The 7,997-nt window shown below is 47.2% G+C and overlaps 1 protein-coding gene and 1 long non-coding RNA gene across 2 annotated transcripts in view; one reads left to right on the forward strand and one right to left on the reverse strand.

Annotated features, from left to right (window-relative positions):
• The window catches only part of LOC311123404, a 192,264-nt gene extending 186,905 nt beyond the window's left edge, over window positions 1-5,359 (forward strand). Inside the window, exon 2 of the long non-coding RNA XR_014612581.1 lies at window positions 5,272-5,359. This is a non-coding gene — a long non-coding RNA (uncharacterized lncRNA). The remainder of the gene's footprint in view (window positions 1-5,271) is intronic.
• Window positions 5,360-7,941: 2,582 nt separating this feature from the next.
• The window catches only part of LOC311123393 (stonustoxin subunit beta-like), a gene marked incomplete at its 5' end in the record, with an annotated part of 595 nt that continues 539 nt past the window's right edge, over window positions 7,942-7,997 (reverse strand). Inside the window, one exon of the mRNA XM_084197661.1 lies at window positions 7,942-7,997. This exon is cut by the window's right edge and continues 539 nt beyond it.

The raw sequence follows: 7,997 nt of genomic DNA on the forward strand, positions 1-7,997 counted from the left end.
TTGACAACAGGTAGTGGTAACCTGGAAAGTCCATCTGACTCTGTCTTGATCACAGGTAGTGGTAACCTGGAGTCCATCTGACTCTGTCTTGACCACAGGTAGTGGTAACCTGGAGTCCATCTGACTCTGTCTTGACCACAGGTAGTGGTAACCTGGAGTCCATCTGACTCTGTCTTGACCACAGGTAGTGGTAACCTGGAGTCCATCTGCATCACAGGGGTTTGGGGGCACCTTAATTGGGTAGGACGGGCTCGTGGTAATGGCTGAAGCGGAATTAGGGGAATGGTATCAAATACATCAAACACATGGTTTCCATGGTTTCCATGGTTTCCATGTGTTTGATGCCATTCTATTTGCTCCAATCCAGACATTATTATGAGCCGTCCTCCCCTCAGCAGCCTCCACTGATCTGCATTGCAGTGCAGTTCTGACTTGCGGTACTTGATGTCGTAGGTGTGTGCTGACAACAAAGCCTGCCTTTACGTTCTCCTGGCAGCAAGTGACAGAATCCTAGTATGAGGTCCAAAGATGCTCGTCAGCGAACAATGATTTGTAAGAAGGGTGACCAAGGGCTTCTCATTCTATCTGTGCATTAGTTACTTTCTGCTTTGTTCAATGTCCTTGATGTGAAAGCCTTTTCTTCACCAGAAGACATGATATGGGACAAGACTGCTTCCACACCATAGAGACTCACACTGACCAGCTCCAGTACTTTGTTCTGACTAAAGTGTCCAAGTCAGCCTTGACTTTTGGTCTGATAGCCTAAGGTACAATCTCCATACGCACCAGCTGGCCCTATGTCAATCTCCATACTCACCAGCTGGCCCTGTGTCAATCTCCATACTCACCAGCTGGCCCTGTGTCAATCTCCATACTCACCAGCTGGCCCTGTGTCAATCTCCATACTCACCATCTGGCCCTGTGTCAATCTCCATACTCACCAGCTGGCCCTGTGTCAATCTCCATACTCACCAGCTGTCCCTGTGTCAATCTCCATACGCACCAGCTCGCCCTGTGTCAATCTCCATACGCACCAGCTGGCCCTGTGTTAATCTCCATACGCACCAGCTGGCCCTGTGTCAATCTACATTCGCACCAGCTGTCCCTGTGTCAATCTCCACACTCACCAGCAGGCCCTGTGTCAATATCCATACTCACCAGCTGTCCCTCTAGCAAGGGAGACATAGTAGCCGTGCGGCCCCCCAGCAACAGTCATGATTTTCAGTGTGACTTCCTGGTCTGATGAGTCACTCACCTCAGTGTTCTCCTGGTCTGATGAGTCACTCACCTCAGTGTTCTCCTGGTCTGATGACTCACTCACCTCAGTGTTCTCCTGGTCTGATGAGTCACTCACCTCAGTGTTCTCTTGGTCTGATGAGTCACTCACCTCAGTGTTCTCTTGGTCTGATGACTCACTCACCTCAGTGTTCTCTTGGTCTGATGAGTCCCTCACCTCAGTGTTCTCCTGGTCTGATGAGTCACTCACCTCAGTGTTCTCCTGGTCTGATGAGTCACTCACCTCTGTGTTCTCCTGCTCAACAGTGTGAACATCTCTTTTTCATTTGTTGGAATGTCTCTGGACAATCCATGTTCATACACCAGCATGTAGATACTTGATGTCCCACCTTGCCACATGTGACTTGATTTCCCTGTCTCTGATTTTCAGTTGAAACTCTGTGCACTTTTCCTTTTTTTGTGATCAACTTTATATTTATTTTAAAGGAACACAGACAAGAACAAATAGCAGCAGGAATGGTTATACAGCTAGAGACAAAATACTGTTAAAATATATATCAGAACAAATAGCAGCAGGAATGGTTGTACAGCTAGAAACACAATACTGTTAAAATATACATCAGTATATTATGGAAACTAGTTATTACAGATAAATACAATTATAATAAACCACATATACAATCACCCACCTCAGCTGCATCAACCCACCCTCCAACCCCTCCTGGGACCACCCCAACCCACCCTCCAACCCCTCCTGGGACCACCCCAACCCACCCTCCAACCCCTCCTGGGACCACCCCAACACACCCTCCAACCCCTCCTGGGACCACCCGAACCCACCGTCCAACCCCTCCTGGGACCACCCCAACCCACCCTCCAACCCTCCTGGGACCACCCCAACCCACCCTCCAACCCCTCCTGGGACCACCCCAACCCACCCTCCAACCCCTCCTGGGACCACCCCAATTCACCCTCCAACCCCTCCTGGGACCACCCCAACCCACCCTCCAACCCCTCCTGGGACCACCCCAACCCACCCTCCAACCCCTCCTGGGACCACCCCAACACACCCTCCAACCCCTCCTGGGACCACCCCAACCCACCGTCCAACCCCTCCTGGGACCACCCCAACCCACCCTCCAACCCTCCTGGGACCACCCCAACCCACCCTCCAACCCCTCCTGGGACCACCCCAACCCACCCTCCAACCCCTCCTGGGACCACCCCAACCCACCCTCCAACCCCTCCTGGGACCACCCCAACCCACCCTCCAACCCCTCCTGGGACCACCCCAACCCACCCTCCAACCCCTCCTGGGACCACCCCAACCCACCCTCCAACCCCTCCTGGGACCACCCCAACCCACCCTCCAACCCCTCCTGGGACCACCCCAACCCACCCTCCAACCCCTCCTGGGACCAACCCAACCCACCCTCCAAACCCTCCTGGGACCACTCCAACCCACCCTCCAACCCCTCCTGGGACCACCCCAACCCACCCTCCAACCCCTCCTGGGACCACCCCAACCCACTCTCCAACCCCTCCTGGGACCACCCCAACCCACCCTCCAACCCCTCCTGGGACCACCCCAACCCACCCTCCAACCCCTCCTGGGACCACCCCAACCCACCCTCCAACCCTTCCTGGGACCACCCCAACACACCCAACCTGATCTCCATTAAATTAAATACTAAATCAAGGTACACATTTGTACACAAATTATAATTAATGGTCAATCTGTTGGGTAAAACCCACTACAGGAGTTATTTTATGGTTTCAGCTGCATTTGTTGTTTGGCTAGCCCCATGGATCCTAGCAGTGGATAGTTCTAAATAAATCATATCTATAAAAGTGCTGATCCAATGAGGTGTGGTGGTTGCCATCTTAGTTCCAACATCTTTTTAGCTGCTGTCCAACCTGACAACATTATACGTCTTTGCTGTAATGACAGTGGTGAATTATCATTCAGTAATAACAGTTTGGGGCAACAAGGTATGAGGATACCTCTTTCCAAAACATGTCCCCTGGTCACTCCCAGTACATATGATTAAAGGAGCCCAAGGCACCTTGATTACATAGATCACACAGAGGAGCAGTTGTGATTTCTATTAAATGATGTTTTCTAGGTGGAAGGTATACCCTGTGTATGAGATTACAATGTATCAGCTGGTGATTATGATTGTTAGATGAACCCACTAAGTTCCTGATGAACTCAACTGGTGAGCCTCTTTAGCAGCTAGTTCCATGGACACACTGATTTCAATGTCCTTTGCCAAGGTCAGATGACTTTCAGTCAACAGTCTCTTTTGTGTAGCTTCACTCCGTAGCCCACATACTAGTCTGTCTCTAATGATGTCATTTAGAACAGCATTAAACTCACAGTGTTCTGATAGTTTCTTTAATACAGCAGCAAACATTGTTACTGATTCTCCCTCTTCCTGATGTCTCCTGTGGAACCTGAACCTTTCAGCATTAACTAGTGGTTCTGGTAAAAAATGTCCTTTAAGTATCTCCACAATATCCCCATACGTCTTATTACCTGTTCTGACTGGCTGTAGCAGGCTGCCTAGTAAATTAAATGTCTTTGGCCCCATTACACTAAAACATGGAGGCACAATGTTGTCCTCATCCAAGTCATTTACAATAACAAAATATTCTAACCGTTCTGTATATGAGCTCCACTGATCAATACTTTCATCAAACTGTCCAATGTTTCCATCAATTCCAATAATTGTTCATTTCTCAATAAGCTCCTGATTGTCACTCACTTCAATATTGTCCTCAACCAAAGCAATATTTTCCTCAGTCATGTGATCTTCATTCACTTCACTCACGTTTCCTCCTAAGTTCGCTCCTTTAGCAGATTTAATTAAAAGGTTTGTCTTCACAGTTGAATAAATGTCCTTTCCTTTAATCACTATATATTCCTCCCTTTTAATCACGTTGTTTTCCCGCTCCGACGTCCGTCTCCAGTCCTTTTCTGCCGTCCATGACGATGTTAACTCCAGTGGTGGAAAAAGTACCCAATTGTCATTCTTGAGTAAAAGTAAAGATACCTTAATAGAAAATGACTCAACTAAAAGTGAAAGTCACCCAGTAAAATACTACTTTAGTAAAAGTCTAAAAGTATTTGCTTTAAATATACTTAAGAATCAAAAGTAAATGTAATTGCTAAAATATACTTAAGTATCAAAAGTAAAAGTACAAGTAATTACAAAATAATTTCAAATTCCTTACATAAAGCAAACCAGACGATTTTCTTGTTTTTAAAATGTACGTTCAGCCAGAGGCAAACTCCAACACTCAGACAATTTACAAACAAAGCATTGTGTTTAGTGAGTCTGCCAGATCAGAGGCAGTAGGGATGTTCTCTTGATAAGTGTGTGAATTGGACAATTTTCTGTCCTGCTAAGCATTCAAAATGTAACAAGTACTTTTGGGTGTCAGGGAAATTTTATGGAGTAAAAAATACATTATTTTCTTTAGGAATATAGTGAAGTAAAAGTAAAAGTTGTCAAAAATATAAATAGTAAAGTCAAGTACAGATACCCCAAAAAACTACTTAAGTAGTACTTTAAAGTATTTTTACTTAAGTACTTTACACCACTGGTTAACTCTCTTTCTTAGCTAGCTAGACTATGCACTTGCCTCTGCTAGCAATACACTGTGCTAACATTAGCCTATTCTGTACCACAGAAAATAACAGTTTTAAACAGTTGTAAAAACCCACTTCTTCCAGACAGAATAGTTCCTGTAGATTCAGACTTACTCATCACCAATCTTTTGTTATGTCTCGTGGGTTTTATAACCACGTCTGTATAACAATTCAATAATGATGAGACAGGAGACAGGAATCAGTTCAACCATTTATCTGGAACGTGATCATCTCAATACATACAAACCCCCATGATGCTCTGCAGCACAACCCCAATATACAACAAATACATACATAAGTAAATGGACACTAAACAAAACTCTTAGAGGAATTTAAATGTTCAGTTGTAGAAAGTAGGGCCATGGGATAGGGTCAGAAAGGTCAGTATGTTTGATAACTGGTTACAGAGGTGACATAACAAGCATAAGGTCCATTATAACACAGTGAAGTAGAGGTGGGAGCTAAAAGCAGACATGGACAGTGAGACGTGTGAGGAGGTCAGGGGTGAAACACTAGATCAGGACAGGTAGAAATGGCAGGGCTGGTTGTGTTCAGTGTGTGTGTACAGTGTGTGTGTGTGTCCAGTGTATGTATGTGTGTCCAGTGTGTGTGTGTGTGTGTGTGTGTCCAGTGTGTGTTTGTCCAGTGTGTGTGTGTGTGTGTGTGTGTGTGTTCAATGTGTGTGTGTCCAGTATGTGTGTGTGTTCAGTGTCAGTGTGTGTGTGTGTGTTCAGTGTGTGAGTGTGTGTGTTTCCAGTGTGTGAGTGTGTGTGTTTCCAGTGTGTGTGTGTCCAGTCTGTGTCTGTCCAGTGTGTGTGTGTGTGAGTCCCTTGTGTGTTTGTCCAGTGTGTGTGTGTGTCCTGTGTGTGTGTGTGTTCAGTGTGTGTGTGTCCAATGTGTATGGATGTGTGTGTCCAGTGTGTGTGTGTGTGTGTGTGAATCCAGTGTGTGTGTATGTGTGTGTGTGTCCAGTGTGTGTGTGTGGATGCATGTCCAGTGTGTGTGTGTGTGTCCAGTGTGTGTGTGTGTCCAGTGTGTGTGTGTCCAGTGTGTGTGTGTGTGTTCAGTGTGTGTGTGTGTGTGTCCAGTGTGTGTGTGTGTTCAGCGTGTGTGTGTTCAGTGTGTGTGTGTATCCAGCGTGTATGTTTAGTGTGTGTGTGTCCAGTGTGTGTGTGTGTGTGTGTGTGTGTTCAGCGTGTGTGTGTTCAGTGTGTGTGTGTGTCCATTGTGTTTGTGTATCCAGTGTGTGTGTCCAGTGTGTGTGTGTGTGTGTGTGTGTGTGTTCAGTGTGTGTGTGTGTGTGTGTGTGTGTGTGTGTGTGTCCAGTGTGTGTGTGTCCAGTGTGTGTGTGTCCAGTGTGTGTGTGTCCAGTGTGTGTGTGTGTATGTGTCCTGTGTGTGTGTGTGTGTGTCCAGTGTGTGTGTCAGGTGTGTGTGTCCAGTGTGTATGTGTGTGTGTGTCCAGTGTGTATGTGTGTGTATGTCCAGTGTGTGTGTGTGTCCAGTGTGTGTGTGTGTCCAGTGTGTGTGTGTGTCCAGTGTGTGTGTCCTGTGTGTCAGGTGTGTGCGTCCTGTGTGTATGTGTGTGTGTGTCCAGTGTGAGTGTGTGTGTGTGTGTGTGTGTGTCCAGTGTGTGTGTGTCCAGCGAATGTGTGTGTGTCCAGTGTGTGCGTCCACTGTGTGTGTGTGTTTGTGTGTGTCCAGTGTGTGTGTGTCCAGTGTGTGTGTGTATGTGTCCAGTGTGTGTGAGTTTGTGTGTAAGTGTGTATGTGTGTGTGTCCAGTGTCTGTGTGTGTGTCCAGTGTGTGTGAGTGTGTGTGTCCAGTGTGTGTGTGTGTCCAGTGTGTGTGAGTGTGTGTGTGTGTGTGTGTGTCCTGTGTGTGTGTGTGTCAGGTGTGTATGTGTCCAATGTGTGTGTGTGTGTGTGTGTGTGTCCTGTGTGTGTTTGTGTGTGTCCAGTGTGTGTGTGTCCAGTGTGTATGTGTGTGGGTCCAGTATTAGTGTGTGTGTGTGTGTGTGTCCAGCGTATGTGTGTGTGTCCAGTGTGTGTGTGTGTGTTTGTGTGTGTCCAGTGTGTGTGTGTGTGTGTGTGTGTGTCCAGTGTGTGTGTGTGTCCAGTGTGTGTGTGTGTCCAGTGTGTGTGTGTCCTGTGTGTGTGTGTGTGTCCAGTGTGTGTGAGTGTGTGTGTGTGTGTGTGTGTGTGTGTGTGTCAAGTGTGTGTGTATGTCCTGTGTTTGTGTGTCAGGTGTGTGTGTGTGTGTGTGTCCAGTGTGTGTGTGTGTCCTGTGTGTGTTTCCTGTGTGTGTGTGTGTGTGTGTGTGTGTGTGTGTCCAGTGTGTGTGAGTATGTGTGTCCAGTGTGTTGTGTGTCCAGTGTGTGTGTGTGTGTGTGTGTTTGTGTGTGTTTGTCCAGTGTGTGTGTGTGTGTGTCCAGTGTGTGTGTGTCCTCTGTGTGTGTGTGTGTGTCCAGTGTGTGTGTCCAGTGTGTGTGTGTCCAGTGTGTGTGTGTTCAGTGTGTGTGTCCATTGTGTGTGTGTGTCCAGAGTGTGTGTGTGTCCAGTGTGCGTGTGTGTCAGTGTGTGTGTGTGTTTGTCCAGTGTGTTTGTTCAGTGTGTGTGTGTCCAGTGTGTGTGTGTGTCAAGTGTGTGTGTGTGTCAGTGTGTGTGTGTGTGTGTGTGTCTAGTGTGTGTATGTGTGTACAGTGTCCAGTGTGTGGGTGTGTTTGTCCAGTGTGTGTGATCAATGTATGTGTGTCCTGTGTGTGTGTGTGTGTGTGTGTGTGTGTGTGTCCAGTGTTTGTTTTTTCCGGTGTAAGTGTGTTCAGTGTGTTTGTTCAGTGTGTGTGTGTGTGTGTGTGTGTGTGTGTGTGTGTGTGTGTGTGTGTGTGTATCAAGTGTGTTTGTGTGTCCAGTGTGTGTCAGTGTGTGTGTCCAGTGTGTGTGAGTGTTCAGTATGTGTGTGTGTGTGTCCAGTGTGTGTGTGTGTGTCCAGTGTGTGTGTGTGTCCAGTGTGTCAGTGTGTGTGTGTGTGTCAAGTGTATTTGTGTGTGTGTGTGTCCAGTGTGTGTGTGTGTGTCCAGTGTGTGTGTGTGTGTGTGTCAGTGTTACC

The sequence above is a fragment of the Coregonus lavaretus genome (assembly GCF_964263955.1).
Source record: "Coregonus lavaretus genome assembly, contig: HAP1_SCAFFOLD_241, whole genome shotgun sequence".
NCBI classification, from domain to species: Eukaryota; Metazoa; Chordata; class Actinopteri; order Salmoniformes; family Salmonidae; genus Coregonus; species Coregonus lavaretus.